The sequence below is a fragment of the Adiantum capillus-veneris genome, chromosome 12 (genome assembly GCF_014529385.1).
Source record: "Adiantum capillus-veneris isolate H3 chromosome 12, ASM1452938v2, whole genome shotgun sequence".
Taxonomy (NCBI): Eukaryota; Viridiplantae; Streptophyta; class Polypodiopsida; order Polypodiales; family Pteridaceae; genus Adiantum; species Adiantum capillus-veneris.
This window is the reverse complement of record NC_140942.1, coordinates 123,251,895-123,268,067: the sequence shown is the minus strand read 5'-3', so window position 1 is coordinate 123,268,067 and position 16,173 is coordinate 123,251,895. Positions and strand designations below refer to the sequence as shown.

The 16,173-nt window shown below is 41.5% G+C and overlaps 1 pseudogene; it reads left to right on the top strand.

The window, feature by feature from the left end:
• Positions 1 to 7,732: 7,732 nt before the first annotated feature.
• LOC147446454 (uncharacterized) lies at positions 7,733 to 10,321 on the top strand (annotated as a pseudogene).
• The last annotated feature ends 5,852 nt before the right edge of the window (positions 10,322 to 16,173 follow it).

Here is a 16,173-nt window from a genome sequence, read left to right as displayed (position 1 = left end):
TATCATGGCATAACAGACATCAATCTGCTTATTGGGGTAGCACTGTAGTAGTGCTCGTAGCTCTGGTGAGATTTTTAATGGGTGGTTTACCAATGTGCTTGTTTGAGGAATTCGAAGCGGCAATCAACCTCTACATATTATCTTTGATGTAATTGGTGGGGCTATTTGAAGAGCCTTGGACTATTGCTCCATCTCGAAAACCATCCTATGTTTCTCACCATGGTCAAGCCTTGCGGTGCTGAAGCTCTTCAGAATGTTAAAATTTTCCACGAAGAGAGCTGCGCTATTTTCCAAATAGCTATGTATTCTTAGGTTTGGATTGTAACTCCTTGCAATAAAAAGGGGTGAGATTTGCTTTTGTACTACCAAAGGTCTTTTATCCACAATTTCATGTACCAAAATAAAACTTTCTACACCGTCTTTATTGTCTCTGAAATTCTTAACTTATAGAAATAAGAGAAGATAAATTTGAGAGGCATTTAAAGTACGATGGTGAGATAGGATTCATCATGAGGTCAACTTGGTCTTCATAATAGATAGCTATTAGACTTTTGTTTTTGTAGTAGGTAGCTAATACACTCTCTTTGCTCTCTCCTTGTGCTAATTTTGACTAGTATCTTGTCATTTTCTTGTTTTGGGCTGAAGCTGTATCAACAGCTGTTCATCTTGTAAATAGATCTCCTAGCAAGGTTTTGCAGAAGGATTCAGTGCCAGAGATGGTATGGTCAGGCAAAATGCCCTCATACAAGCATCTCAGAGTCTTTGGCTATGAGGCATATACTCACGTTCCAAAGGAATTTAGGAACAAACTTGAGCCAAAGAGTAGAAAGTGCATCTTCCTAGGCTATGGTAATTCTGGTGAGATGGGGTACAGACTTTGGGATCCCGAATCCAGAAAGGTTGTCCGCAGCAATGATGTTCACTTTAATGAATCCAAATATCATTCTAAACCAGAGAGGGTTGAGGAGATTAGAAGAGTTGTCTTCCAAGAAGATGGACCTGCACGTGCAAGACAAAATGTCAGGGCTCAAGAGGAGCAAGGACAGGATAGATTGGAACCACAGGTTGTGGTTGAGCCTGAGCCACCTATTGTGCGTAGATTTAGGCGTGTCACGCGACCTCCTGATAGGTTTGTTCCATCTGTGAACTATGTCATGTTGACTGATTGCAATGAGCCTTCATGTTACAAGGAAGCAGTGCAAATGAAGGACTCCGGGAATTGGCAATTGGCCATGCAGTCAGAGATGACAGCTCTCTTGTATGGTCGTATTCATCCTCTCAGCAACACCATTTCGAGGAGGATTGTAAGGAGCAGTAAGTTCACGTTTTATACCTTTTGACTCACAAAAGTCCTGAAAGGCCTTTGAAACATACTCTCCACCATTGTCAGTGCGTAAGCATTTAAGCTTCTTGCCACTCTGATTCTCCACAAGTGTCACAAACGTTTTGAAAACACTAAACGCTTCATCCTTGTGCTTGAGAAAGTAAACCCATACTTTCCTCGAGTAATCATCTATAAATGTCATAAAGTAAGAAGCTCCCCCTAGAGATAGGTTAGGCATAGGTCCACACAAATCACTATGAACAAGTGCCAACTGTGTATCTCTTCTACTGCTTCTATGCTTATGTGGCTGCTGTGTTTGCTTACCATACAGACAATGTTCATAGAATTCAAAATCATTAAATGAAAAGCCAGGCAAATAACCAGAACGAGACAAGATTTCCATTCCCTTCTTGGACATATGTCCTAACCGGCTATGCCACAAAGAAACGTTCGGCTGCTCGGTTACATTGATTACATTTTTAGAGACATTTGATACATAAATCATGTAAAGTCCTCCAGACTTTACTCCATGTGCTACTGTCATAGAACCCTTGGATATCTTCCACATGTTCTGTCCAAAAGTGGTGACGTAGCCAGCATCATCAAGTAAACCTGTGCTGATCAAGCTCTTTGTAATTGCGGGAACATGTCTCACATTCTTTAGCGTGAAAGAAGAGCCATTCTGAAACTTCAATTGAACATCTCCAACACCTAAGATCTCACATGTCTGCCCATTGCCTAGCGGAACATAATCTTTAGTGGTCACATAAGAAGTAAACCACTCCTTGTTTGGAGACACATGAAGTGATGCTCCTGAGTCTATAATCCAGTCACTCAGTGCATTTCCATCAGATGTTGTAAGAAGAGCTGAGTCCATTGTATTCTTCAAGAAGTAGATGTCTCCTGACACTAGACTGTCATCCTTTGCAACAGTGTTTGTCACATTTATTTCTTGAATCTTCACTGAGGACTTGTTCTTCTCACCATGGTCTTCAGCTTTCTCTTTGCCTTTTTTTGCTTTCCATTCTCTGCAGTCTCTTTTCATGTGACCCTTCTTGCCACAATGGTAGCATTCTATGTCACTCTTGCCTTTAGCACTGCGGGACTTGCTACGAGACTGATTCCTCTTTCCACCTTTGTACTTTTCTTTGGTCCTTCCCCTGACAACTAAGGCTGTTCCTTTGCCTTTGTCCATTGTCTTTCTATTGGTTTCTTCAGTAAGCAGACTTCCTTCTACACCTGCTATGTTCAAACCATCTGGAGGTGCAGAATTACTCAAAGCTGTGCGAAAAGTGTCCCAACTTTTCGGCAATGTGATCAACAGGAACATAGCTCTAACAGGTCCATCAAACTTGACACCTTGAGCTGACAACTGATTGTAGATGGTGTTGAATTCATTCAGATGATTGGACATAGGTGTCCCTTCTTTCATCTTCAAGTCAACAAGCTTCTTAAGCCAGTATACCTGTGAAGCTGCACTCTGCTTCTCATAAAGATCACTCAGCTTTAACCATGCTTGATAAGCCGACATCTCGTCTGCTACATTGAAGTAAACACTTTCTGCCAAAGTCAGCATAATGGTAGAAAGTGCCAATTCATCCATTTCGCTCCATTCATCTTCGTCCATATCTTCTGGTTTTATCCCCTTGAGCTTTATAGGTTTTATCTGCTTCTTTTGTACCAACAGGTGCCAAATCTGCTTCTTCCACAATGGGAAATTGGTTCCATCCAGCTTCTTGATATTGTAAAGAGCAGTGTCCTGTGATCCAGCCATAGCTACGCTTCACAGTGGTTTGCTTTCCTGGGGAAAATTCGGCAGAGTTTCCCCTGTAAACTGACCTCTGAACCAATATCAACCTGTCAAATGAACCAAGAAAGCTTCAGATTCTACATAAATTTCGGCAGAGTCTCCTTTGTAAAATGGCTCTGGTGTACTCAAAAAACAGACGAAAAAACAGCTCAAAAAACACTGTCTCTCTGACACTGTAAGCTGCGTGTAAACCTGTCTTGCACCTGTAGTGTCTCTCACTGTCCTGTCACTGTCCTGTAAGCATAGACTGTGACAATGCCTCAACGGCAGTAAAGCAAAGATGCAATCCCAACTGTCTAACTCACAGTCAATACATCCTAGCTGCCTATCTAAGGGTGCTCGAGGGATCGCTCCAAGACCTGTATCACCGAAAGGATCTCAACATTCGAGAATCCCCCAGCTCAATAAAACCTCACTCGACCCTCAACAAAGGCTGCAGTAAATCTGACAGTACATAGACTTCCCACAAAGTCATACATCCACAAATTTCCCACTATATGCTGTAACCGCTGCGGCGGTTGTTTGCTGCGTGACTCACAGCCAGCAAACCCTCAACAAACATACATCATCTCTGACAATACATCCCATGTGGAAGTACCTACAATGTCACGATGAAATCTGGAATATCAAGCAGCAAACACAAGCTACCTGATGAACTAGTGGATGTCGCCTACAGTCTGTGTGTAGATGCGGCCGTGTCATATGTGACACGCCTCCAAGAACTGTGAGCCGTCCTTCGATGTGTAGACAGCCACAAATCAACACTCTGGGAGTGTTGATATCCTCAGCACCTGCAGTCGTAGGCCGAAAATCCCAAATTTGCAGAGTCGGATCTGCACCCGCTGAGACCACGTAGTCGAAAATGGCCTGCGCAGACCTTTGTCGAAGCCGAACGGTGGCCGAGATGACCTCAGAATGAAATTCTGACAACACCAAGCCCTTCGGGCTATCCCACAGGATTTGGGGCCGTGTCTTCGCCTGTCGAATTTTACTCCAATCTGAGTTGGTGACTCTAGCCTCCTGCAGTGCTGCCCCGAGCCTCGATCTGAGCTCTGATACCAGTTGAAGGAGTACGAGCGGAAGTGCGACGCGAGAGAGAGAGTGCGAGAAGAAGAGCACGACGATATGGTAAACTCGCTCTACTGTAATGTGTAGAGCATAGTGAGTTCTTATTAGGTTTTAACAAAAGAATATGTGTACATACCTGGCGGCCCGCCCACTTACCTGGGCGACCACATTGGGCTTTATACCCCAACACAAATCTGCCTAGAACTCGGCCATCGGCCAAGTAAATCCGGCCATCGGCCAAAGACCACGGACAACTGGTCACCGGTTGGTTGTTTTTTGATTGTCTATCGTCCGTCGCCTAGCCAAGATATTCCAACGAAACCAAAGTTGGCTCTGAATTTTCTCCGTGCCATCCACGATCACAAATAGAGATCTCATTAGTGTGCAAAGCTAGAATCCACCAAATATATGTGCACCATTGGCTTCTCCTCATATGGGGGCCTTACAAACTGTGCACCATATATTTTGGTGGCAAAATTGAAGAGGTGGGCAGTGCATGCATACCAACAAAAAGTATGACATACTTACTTGGAGGTGAAGAGAAAATTTCAAGCCTCAAAGGTACATTACCAAAATCCCAACCTCAAAAGGCCCAATATTCCTTTGACCTGGTAAACACTAAAAGTAGAGATTAGCGAAGATAAACAAATGTTTAATTGAGAACCCTGGGTGTTCCCTTGGCATTCTGAACCCCTTGGATAGATTCTGCAAAGAAACTACTTTAACTATTAGGTAAATGAGACCAACATAGGCTACCATGCTACCAATAGTGATTGTAAGCAGCTTGATAAAGTGAACTTAGCTACTACCCCTTGGTAGTTGAGAACTTCTTTCCTTGAAAGTACAAGTGTAAAGAGGCTAATCAATGACCGTCAACACTTATGGAGTAATCTGTCATTAGCTGGGTCATACCTTTGAAAATACCACTCCTATAGACACAATCAGTGCTATAGATGAAGCAAGAGATCCTCCCAAGTTGGAATCTTATTCACAACTAGATCTTTGAAGCAATCATATCTTTCCATTGAAATAAGAGAAAGATTCCCAAAATAAGAAAGAAATTCATACTAGGTATTCTTTGGCTTTTGAAACAAGAGGTTGCCTGCCTTGAGGCTCTCTTAAATTTTTTTATCACATGAACTAGTTGCTTGATATATTGAGGCAATGCCCACATACAAAAATCATCATCTCTAGTGCATGCACATTGTGCATATAACAAATGGTATATAAGTGCCTGTTTGATGCATTGAGATGCAACAAAGACAAGAGAAGATACTATCTCAATTGCTATTGACAATCATCAATAAAAATAATTGGAAACAAACAAGATTTACCTTGTCTTAAAGAAGCGTGCGAGTCTAGTTTCTGTGGACATCACATCAAGGGGAATCCATAGTGACCATTAGGCAAATAATGATGTCCTTGCAGAGTAGCTGGTGTTATAGAGGAAGCTAGATAGTGCTTGAGTGGAATTAATGGCACACCATGCATGAAATGCGAGAACTAGATTGATAAGCCCTTGGCTACAATGACGGCCTCAATAGTTTGAGCCGATATCATACGTGCCTTGCACGATCTATACTGGCATGGATACATCACAGTTTGACGTTGCCATACATAAAATGTGAGATTATATCTCAATATTTCCAAGGCCCCTCGAAACCTGTGTGCCATTGCCCTTGATCCTAAGTTAATGAGCAATACCTTGGCATGGGGTAGAAGCCTTGATTCTTGTTATGTACTTCAAATCACTTTGCTTTGCAAAGCAAGATAGCATTTGAAATAAAGGTTAAAAACACATACGAATAAGAAGTTGAAGTTTTCTAACCTTGTCGTCCATCGGGTGTTATTCGGGTCAAAATCCAGAAGCACAGGTTGAGAGTGAATTATGGTTTGCTTTTGTTGTCCTTGCTTGAATCTATCTCATACCCATGGATTCTGATAGATTGAGAGCTGTCATATGTATCATGTAAGCCCTCTTGGCTTGGTTCATGCCGACACCGAGACCATTCAAAAATGTTGAAAAGTCCCCCCAAGTTCGTATGCTAGTAGAATATCTCAAAGTTTTGGAAAGATTCTATGCAATAAGCCTAAATTTGAAGCCTTACTTCACATAAGTACATTAAAAGAATAAAACATGATGGAGCTTCTGTGCTCATAGCCAACGGATTCTTTTGGCGACATGCACATGCCATGCATAAGAAAATTCTTAAGAGCCAAGCCATGATAGCCATACTTCATGTACAGAGCTGAATGACAAAGAAGGAGAAAATAGAGAGATGGTTGTCACCACGAGCCGCTAAACGGCCTTTGCAACAACGTGTTTGCCCCCTCTCATCCTTTCTTCCTCGTTGAGCCTAGCCTTGGTTGATTTCGTGCAGGTCACAAGCACCCCAAGTTCCAACCTATGCATCAAGGCTCCTATCCACATTGTATTTGCAAGGGTTGCTTCGTGTGGTGGCTGTTTTGAGTCCACCATAGAAGCTCAAGGAGGATTGAGAGAGAAAGAAATCTATACAAGGCCATGACCTCACCTTTGCGTCCCTCCTCCATGTCCGCCATGAGCTTTGATACTAGTGAAAGGTCAAAAGGACTACCGCATGTTAATCATCACCCAACCTTGCCCCTATATAGACCCCTGGTCCCTATTTTAGGATCCTCCTTGACCAACATGCATAGATTAGGGCCTTGCCCCTTCAGTGCTACCTTAGGCCTGACATAGCCGTACTATGTACCTTGATTTTCTTCTTCATGTTTTTGAGAATATTGTTCTCTTCTTTCCACAACCTATTGATGACATCATCCATTTGCGGAATGGGCTTCCTTTCCTTAGGGACAATGAATAGTTGGCCAAAGTTTTTAGTTGCCTTGAAGGGCCTTGAGCAACACAAAAACCTTGTCATCCTCCTCAACAATACACTCCAAATAGGTTAATTGACTGCAATGGAGCTCAGCCTCCTGACAAGGCTAAATACATCTCTGGCTTCTAGCGACATTCAACTAGAGAAAGACATTTCTAAAGAAATGTTCAAATTCTTTAGCCCCAAAAAGACTTTCCATCTTTTTTCAACCTTCAAAAGTTGCATTGGCATCCATGAACAATGTGAACATCCATGGGAGTGTATACGATTCCAAGTGCTTGCTTAGATCTTTTTGGAATCTTGGGCACCCTCCCTTTGGATAGTCTCACAAAGAAACCTCAAAGGTCTTCTTCATAGGACAATGTGACTAATTTGTATAGTGTTTGAAGAATGGAGCGAAGAGTTGAGCGCTTATTGAAACTACAATAATTTTGTTCCATCGAGAAAAAACAGGGGCCTTCAGTTGTTAACTACACCTACCTAAGTACTCAAGATTGGGGCCTTTCATCATTAACTACACTTACCTAAGTACTCAAGAGAGTAATAAAACTTAGTCAACATTATGAAAAGAAGGATTATTTGATCGATGCAAAGCTTGATACAATGCTTTTTCAAATGTGTGTAGAGATGGGGCCTTTCATACGAGCAAGGGAACCCCTTGATTAATGGATACTTTACCTAGTAATGGAGAGAGTCATGAGGCTAATTTGGTGCCGCAATCCATGACCCACACAAGTGATTTTTGCTAGGTTCGTTTAAGTGGAAAAGATTGCACACCTCATGGGGTACACATAGCCATGACAAGCTAGAGAGGATACACATGGGAAGGAACAGGGAGTTCTCATCCCAACATCCGTTAGTGTAGCTTCTTGTGCAACGAGGCGTACTAAACACGTCCGTGCAAAGAACGAGGCGCAATCAACCTGGCACGTCGTCGAGATTTGAACCGGGGACCTCACAACTCGGGTTTAGAGTCACATAGGCTAACCACCTCACCCGTGCTTGCATCATGTATCACAATCGTTTTTATGATCTTATATTGTAAGGTGACATGCATTCTCTAGGTTGTTCAGGTTTAGGGCGTGTCCAGGTTTATGTTTTTGATTTGATGTCTGCGACTGTGATCTCCTCGGCCTTTGTGCATGGACTTCCCCCCGGGCCTAGTGCTGAGGCTCGTATGGCCGAGTGAATGCACACGATCCGCCAAGTTTGATCTCAGCTGTGGATCCTCTCGAGGACCCTGGAGAGAGAAGAAGAAGAGAATTTTAACGTCGTAGGAAACTATCCCAAGAGACCTTAAAGATCTAGTCGAGGGGCGAGAGAGAGAGAGAGAGAGAGAGAGAGAAAAGAAGAAGAAGAAGAAGAAGAAGAAGAAGAAGAGAGTTTTAACGTCGTGGGAAACTATTCCAAGAGACATTAAAGATCTAGCCGACGAGGAGAGTTGAACGAGAGAGAGAGAGAGAGAGAGAGAGAGCGCTCAGAGAAGCCACCCGTCTTGACAGATGTATACGCCTTAGTCCCTTGACAAATGCATACATTTGCATTTACTGATACAGTAGTGTTACAGGTTTTTTTTTTTTTCAAATGATCAAGCTGTGCCTGAGGCTGGCAACGAGCATCTCTACAGGTTTGTTGAGCACGATTTGGTCACATAATGATAGTGCAATTGGTTAGGAATGAGTTTGGAACTTGAGGGAGAGGTTGTTGAGGAGGCAGGGTAGGTTGCCAAGCTTAGTTTCACCTCAGGATTTTGCTTTAATAGGTGCAACCTATTCCACGATTTCTACAAGGAGAAGCAAAATACAAGTGGCATCCCATGAGTGGATACATAAATGTGGATGGGTCGATGAGCAAGTGCATGACGACATATGAGGCCATGATTGGAAGAGAGAAACACCTTTACTTTTACTTTTACTTTGCAATAGCTCTCTCTCTCTATTTCTTTCTCTCTCTCTCACACACACACACATACATACACACACACACACACACACACACTTTTTTTTTTTGTTGTAAATCTGATACAGTAGTGTTACAGGTGCCGTCGAAGTTTGGCAGTAGTGTTACAGGTGAGCTAATTCCGAGCCTTCCTGACGAGCTAGTGCTTTGGTCACAAGGTTGCCTTGGCTTGTCCGGCCTGTTTGCAGAGCTGTCTCCAAATCATGGAGAGCCTGGATGGATACCAGATCTTCAGCTGAAATCCCTGCTTCTTAATATCGGTATTAGGCACCCATATTTTCATCACACAGACTAATGAAGAGCTTCGCGGAGCAGGAGGTTATATTAGTGTTGAATCTGATGACAATGACAATGTGTACCTGATTCACAAGCCATGGAGGAAGGTTCCATGCCTGCGAGGACTCATTCCCGTCAAACTGCTGCCCGCAAAACTAGTAGCGAGCTCCGGTATGGTCTACGTATGGTCGTCTGATGTCCTGCTGGAACAGTTTGTATTAAAGATGGATATGGGTTGTGGAGATTGGACATGGTAAAAGGTTTTTGTCCCACATCCTTTCATTGGCTTTTCCTGTCCATGTCAATGGTAAGATCTATGTTCGTAGGGGTTGGACAGGAGGTCAAGAGAAGAAGACAGTGCTTGTGTATGAGTGAAGGCACGGGATCATGACAATCTGAAGGTGCTTCACAAAAAGAGCTCGTTTGCATCATCTTGCGACGAAGAGAACCCAATCACTCACTTCACTTTGATGGCTTCATACTCTGTACCCACTATGCAGCAAATTTGATTTTGCAATGCCTGTGTGGTGGCGGGGACGGGGGTAGAAGAGCATGTTAAGAGCTCCTTTAGAAGGACCCTTTTTTTTAAAGCAATCGAAGGAGTCTGGAAACGTGATTCCAGAATTATGCAGTAATCATTCGAGTTTTGAATTTCGAATATGCTCTCAAATGGCCTCTTGCTTTTTAATCGAAAGGGTAGTAGAGTGCACCGCCTTATTGTCTAATGTAAAGACACACCAGCAGACCAATTGAAACAGTGCTTTGTTCTGAATTAAGTATTTATCAGCATGGTCCTACTGCGCATCGTCTTTATTTCTGTCCCTCTCTACGGGACCTCGTTTACCAATGGTGTAGTCTTGGCTCTTATGGGCACCTCCACTTTTGGAAACAGCTGATGATATGCCACTGGGAAGGTGGGTAGAGATATATGTGCAACACCAACATCTTGTTCATTAATTGTAGCTCCTTCACCCTTACAAAGGTGAGTGTTTGAGGAATTTATGTCACTACTCTGTTTGTCCATTTGATGAAGTCACTTGTCTAGTGGTCACTTGTGCAAGCTATGGCCACAAGTGTTACACAACCCTCTACATATTAATTACCATTATGTCACTACTCTCTTTGTCCATTCCATCAAGTCGCTTGTCTAGTGGTCGCTTGTGCAAGCTATGGCACAGATGTTGGTATGTACAACAGGATAACCATATTGCACTCTTTTGGAATGACTGGCGGCTACATGGTATGCATAGCAGGACGACTATCTTAAAAAAGATCGGGAAACATTTAATGAAAGATTTTGCACAGAAAGATGTGGCAAAAAGTGCTTTGTCTCAGTTACAAGGTTGCAAACAAGTACAACATGAACCAGTTTTATAATTTGTTGTCTGTTTGAAGCAAATCTTGTTATGAATTGCTCCTCAAATGTAACATGTTTTATGGTCACGATTGTGACATGATCTTTTGCGACATGATCTTTGTATGCTAGTAAAACATCAAGGACTAGCAACATTTGCACATGCTATTAAAATAGCATTAAGAATTGATGGGAGTACTTCAGATACAATCCTTAGAGGAAATCATGATCAAATCGATAAATAGAACGTACAAGAAGGTTTTTGGATATGTGATGCATAAGAAAGACCAAGATGCTTCAACTACAATATGTTTGGACACGTGTCACGGCATTTGCAGGTGTCCTCATATGTATGTGAGAAGACAAGTACAAAATGCAGAAGTAGTCGATGCGGCTAATTTGGCAGCGGTACCAGAAAACGTTTGAGTGGGTAGATTTTGGAGGTCACCCATTTGCAAGTGTAGGCCTCTATGTGTATCAAAAGTCAAGACAAATGTGTTTGATTAAGGCAAAATTATGTGAGGAAGTTGTTCGTTTCTTTTGGATTATGGTAGCCAAAAATAATGTCCCTCATGGGAATTCAATCACTTGTGTCAACAATGCCTCTTACCCTATTAAGAGAGTTGGAAAGATTGTGCTGACAAGTGTGAATGGCACTTTTCACACTTGTTGATGCACCTTATGTACCTGGGATCAATAAGAATCTTTTTTGCTAGACTTGGAGTCGTAGTCAAATTTGTGGATGACAGATGTATAGTACATGATATCCATTTCGGTGATGAAATTGTTGCATCTGGCATTTTATGCCATGGACCGTATAAGCTCACTTTGTATGACAAGTGTGGGTAGAATTTTGAAAATGCAGTTGTAGATTCTAAGGCTATTTTAGATGCAAAACTTTGGCACACACGTTTTGGACATCTGAACTTTGCCAGTTTGCTACGTTTGCAGAAGTTTGATATGGTTGCTTCTTTGCCGCCTCTTGAAGCCCTTGTCAAACATGTTTGTGAAGGCTGTATTTTGGGTAAGATGCAACATTCAAAGTTTCCAAAGGATGGTTCAGTTAGGGTTACATGAAGGTTGTAGCTTGTGCATAGTTATGTTTGTGGGCCCATGCAAACTCTGTCCTTGGGCAATTACCTATACTTTCTGACTTTCATTGATGATTACTCCAGGCATGCATGTGTATATCGCTTAAAGAAAAGTCCAAACTATTTATGTGCTTCAAACAATTTTTGGTTATGACTGAAAATGTCTCGAAATGTACTATGGGTACCCTCCATTCCGATCGAGGGGGGGAATATATGTCTCATGAATTTAAGTCATTTTTGGCTAGTCGTGGGATAAAACACCAATGTACAGTGCCTTATATGCCTTTGCAAAATGGTGCTGCTTAGAGGAAAAATAGGTCACTTACAAAAATGGCATGATGCATGGTTAAAAGTCAAGATTTTTCGCATTCATTTTGGCTTGAGGCCATCATGTGTGCCACTTATGTACTAAACAGGTGTCCTACAAAAGCTTTGCAATTTATAACTCCATATAAAGCATGGCATGATAGAAAGCCTTCTATTATGCACATGCGTATTTTTGGATGTCTGGCATATGCTTTGGTGCCACAAACACAGTGCAAAAAATTGGATGATAAGGTTGTGTTTTTGTTGGTTATAGTGATGAAGAAAAAGGTTACGGGTTGTATCATCCGCAAAAAAAGCGTAGCTTGGTCTCACAAGATATTGTGTTGGTGGAAGATTATGTTCAGCCCTTGCTGTCACATACTAGAGACTGTAATGTAAGCTCACATGACATTTATGACACTTTGCTACCTCTTTTCAGTGGTGGAATTTCAAATGTAAATTCCAATGAGGCAAATGTACAGCCTGTGGGGGTTTCTGACAATGTTACAAATCAGCCTATTACTGATGGAGATGTACATGATGCACTTGATAAGGAAAAGGCTGAGAATGAGCAAGCTAGTGGTATGTCAAAATGGCTGGTGCATACTTTGCATGATAGTAAATTGGATGCATCTTTGTCTAGTCGTACTCGATTAGGTTCTTGCTAGGCATCTTATGCATCAAATTGTTATGTTTTGGCTGTGTTTAGTTTACATGAGGTTGAGGAACCTTTGTCTTTTGATGAAGTACATAATCCAGAAAATTGGATGGTTTCCATGCAATCTGAATATGATGCACTTATAGAAAATGACACATTAAATTTATGTGATTTACCTCTTCGTAAAAAGGCCATTGGTACAAAGTGGGTTTACAAGTTGAAATGCAAGCCGGATGGTGAGATTGATCACTATAAGGCTTGACTTGTTGCAAAGGGTTATGCACAGCAAAATGCATAGATTATGAAGAGACTTTTGCTCCCACTTATCGTATGACTACTGTGCATTTTCTATGTGTATTGGCCGCTCATTTTGGTTGGGATGTACATCAATTGAACATTGTTACTGCTTTCTTGAATGGTGACATATTTGAGGAAGTTTATGTAACACAGGCTCGCGATTTTGTCAAGAAAGCAAAAGAGGATAAAGTGTGCAGATGTAAGAAAGATTTGTATACGTTGAAATTATTTTCGTGCTTGGTACAAAGTTCTTATAAGACAAAAACATTGATCATTTACAAGAAATTTGTACATTTTCTTACTCTAATGTAGCATTGTAAGCATTGACAAGGTTCATACTATCCTTAAGCTGTATTTCTTGCATCCATCTAGCATCTTCAAAAGGAAAATTTTTAAACTTAATAAGATACCGTTGGATAATCTTCCCATGTCTTCATTGAGAAGGATAGTTTCGGGTTATAGCATCTCTTCTTGGTCTTCAATTTCGGGAGGGTTTTCAATAATTGGTTCACTTGGTGGCTCTCCTTTGTAGGGGTTAAGTAGGCTCACATGAAAAGCATTTTGTATGAGCCGATGGTTGGGCAAATTGAGTTGCTAACCCATCTCATTGATTGGCTTCAAGATTTGAAAAGGGCCATATTATATTTTTGCCAGTTTATCATAATACTTTTGATGGCCCGTAGGATTTTTGCCCGTCGTTTGCCTCAATCGACCCTTGGGAAACTTAAGTAAGACCCCAAGAAGCCCCCCTTCTTGCTTTGGCTGACCCCCCCTTGTTGCTCATGCTTGAAGCTCATTGGACCTTCCCAGGCCTCGCCATTCACATATAAGAAGCATATCAAGCAACAAGGGTAGGCTTGGGACAAGTGTCCCCCTTTCCCCTTTCAGAGAGAGGACTTGATAAATGCTAAAACAATTAACTAAATTAGCTAATTTATTATTGGACCCCTTGGGAGACCAACCAATAGGCTTTAGGCACACGATGCGGGCAACATGGGTAGGGGCTTGGCATGTGTCCTTGCTGCCTCTTGATGCTTGGGCTTTCTTTGTGTGTGTGCGCGTGTGTGTGTGTGTGTGTGTGTGTGTGTGGTTCTCTCTCATCCCCCTAGATTTAGGGCTTTCCCCCTCTTGAGTAGGGATTGGATTTGACTTTTAGAACACCTTACCCTCAAGCACCTTAGTCAGCAAGCATGACAAAGAACCTCAAGCTTGGGTAATGTTCCCACAAGCACCTAAAGCTCCCTAGTCGGCAAGCACGACAAGCACCTCAAGCACCTTAGTCATCAAGCACGACAAGCACCTTAGTCAGCAAGCATGACAAGCACCTCAAGCTTGGGCCGGGTTCCCACCTCAAGGTCAACCCTAGTTTACCTAAAGTCAAAGGACTTTTTAACACTAACCTTTGGAGGTCTTTAATGAAGCTAACCCTAAGGTCTTTTAAGCTCCATTGGTTAGGCTTGTTCTTTGACAGACCATCTCTTATTTGGACCCCTTTACCATTGGCCCTGTGTTGAGATGGATCTGTTAGCACATGTCTATATTCTAACCCTTTTTCCTATTTATTCTCCCACATTTTAAATGATCAATTTAATATGAGAAAATCATTTGGGTTGGTTAGATATTAGATTTTATGACAACACTAAAATGGAGCTCAAACAAATTATACATGAGACAACTACAGCCTATTGAAGAATCAAATTATGATTCCAAAATGGGAGAAAGTTGGCATGTCAATTACAAGGGGGAATGTTTTCAGAGAAACTAAGAGTAAAGAAGATAAAATATCGATAGCATAGTTCCATCCACATCCTAATCCTCTTGGAACTTCATTTTTTCTTCGATTCTCTTTCCAGTTCACAAACATTCAACATAATTGAGCCAATGAGTGTAAGACTTTGTAGGACCAAAACGCTTCGGTGAAAACATCCTCACTTTGTGACCTTGGATATGAAATTGAGTTTTTAAAAGGTCCTCAAAGCCCATGATGGTTACATATTCTCGTACATTCCTGAGAGTCCAATGCTTGTTCACTTTGGAGGTTTTTAATGAAGCTAACCCTAAGGTGTTTTAACCTCCAATGATCATAGTAAAATCGTATGTACAATGAAGTGCAAGATTTTAAATAGCACATCAAAATATTTGATGCTCCAACCCTACAATGGTACCTATCTCCATTGTGTAGAATTCCCTTCACAAGACCCCAAATAACCTCCCAAAATCCTCATAGTACACATCCTTGCATATAAGCATAGTCCCAAATCTTGGGTTGCATTTATATGGCCATTTCAAAAAAACATACGTATAAAACACCATTATATGATGTATTCCCGAATATTCTCTGAATACTTGTATTTTTATCGTTTTGATTGAATAATTTTTCGATCGAAGTCCTTTTTGATTGAAGAAAATACTTATACAAGAAATAATGGCGATTTTGATCAAAATCAGCGAGTGTCATTTTCATCGTCAAATTTTCAGATATTGACAGTAAGAGTGGTCACCTAGATCCAATCCAGTCACCAATGTGCAAAGCACTAATGAGGTATACATTTTATTTCAATGTACTAACTTGTTTTTCTGTTTTGTGCCAGGCTCATGTGGTGCAGCAGTTTCTTTGTCACCTTAGAGTTGGCTTGCAAGCTATAGGCCACTTTGTGGTGTGCAACCATACGGCTCACTCCAGAAGTGAGTAGGATTGAGTTGCTCTTCCTATGTTGTGCAACCACATGGATCACTTCAAGGAAGGGTTTATGATAGACCTAGATTCTCATTGGTTGGTGCGGTAGTTTATCTCTCACTTCAAGGAAGGGTTTATGATAGACTTAGATTCTCATTGGTTGGTGCAGTAGTTTATCTCTCACCATAGAGTTGAGTTAGAATCTAATGGTCAACTCATGGAGTGCATTAGGCATGATGCTACACCCCTCACTTCACATTGACCTATAGGATTCTCTATTTTAGATTAGGACACATCATCATTTGTACTACATAGAAACGCAAGAGTGCATCTCATCAAACAGAGAGTGGAGAGATGCATAATTTATGCCCTCTTCATCTTTTTGTGACACATTGTTTACCCTTGTGCTTTGAACTCCATACACATGCCATTGTTCATCACTAGATGACTTGGTGTTGTCTTGGATACATACGATGTCTAGCCTATATCTAA